Source organism: Arachis ipaensis, chromosome B05 (genome assembly GCF_000816755.2).
Source record: "Arachis ipaensis cultivar K30076 chromosome B05, Araip1.1, whole genome shotgun sequence".
NCBI classification, from domain to species: domain Eukaryota; kingdom Viridiplantae; phylum Streptophyta; class Magnoliopsida; order Fabales; family Fabaceae; genus Arachis; species Arachis ipaensis.
In genome coordinates this window covers 122118942-122120246 of record NC_029789.2, presented here as the reverse complement: position 1 = coordinate 122120246, position 1305 = coordinate 122118942, and positions in this window count along the sequence as shown.

The following is a 1305-nucleotide window of genomic DNA, read 5'->3' as shown; positions in this document are numbered from 1 at the left end:
TACTGTAAAACAAGCTGCTGAATTCAATCAGCAATTGGATTTTCTAACAAAGCAGCTAGCTGAATTCAAGGACAGGCTACAGGAGACAAGGATAGCTAATATACATATGGACGAACAGTTTAAGCAAACAAAGCAGCAGCTATCAAGGCAAATAGCAGAAGAATGCCAAGCAGTTCAATTAAGAAGTGGGAAAACATTAAATACCCCACCTCAAGGCATCAAAAATTCAAGAAATGAGCAACCCACCAAAGATTCACCTGAGGACAGTAAGAGCCCAGGGAAAAATAATTCTGGCACTAAAACACTAGAAAATTGGTGGAAGGCTGGCGCTGAACGCCCAGACCATGCCCAAAACTGGCGTTCAGCGCCAGAAACAAGGCAGGATTGGCGTTCAACGCCAGAAATGGGCAAGAATCTGGCGTTGAACGCCCAAATGGGGCAGAATCCAGCGTTGAATGCCCAAAATGGGTACATTTCTGGCGTTCAGGCGCAAGGAAAAGACAGTGAGCTGGCGTCTAACGTCACTCCAGCTTCTGACTCTGGCACTCAATTGCCAGTGAGGGATCAGACACACACAAGTGCTGATAACAACCCCTCTAAAAAGGCTTCTTTAACCACTAAGGTTGAGGAATATAAAGCCAAGATACCTTATCCTCAAAAACTCCGGAAACCCTGCACTCAAAGTGGATTTTATGGAGCTACAGAACTCGAAATGGCATGCTTCCAATTGCGTTGGAAAGTAGACATCCAGGGCTTTTTTCCGAGTAGGATTCAAGGATTGAATGACTATGACGAGCTTTAAACTCCTGAAGGCTGGGCGTTAGTGATAGACGCAAAAGGATAGTAAATCCTATTCCAACCGGATCGAGAACCAACCGGTGATTAGCCGTGCTGTGACAGAGCGCGTGAGCGTAGTTTTCACTGGGAGGACGGAAGGTAGCCATTGACAACGGTGATCCACCAACACACAGCTTGCCATAGGAGGGCGTGCGTGCGTGAATCAGAAGACAGAGGAAAGCAGAGATTCAGAAGACAAAGCATCTCCAAAACTCCAACATATTCTCCATTACTGCACAACAAGTAATCTTTAATTTATGTTCTCTTGGTTATTCACAATTCAACTGATAAACATAATTGACTTCCTGACTAAGATTTACAAGATAACCATAGATTGCTTCAAACCAACAATCTCCGTGGGATTCGACCCTTACTCACGTGAGGTATTACTTGGACGACCCAGTGCACTTGCTGGTTAGTGGTACGCGTTGTGAAAAGTGTGATTCGCAATTCGTGCACCAAGTATGT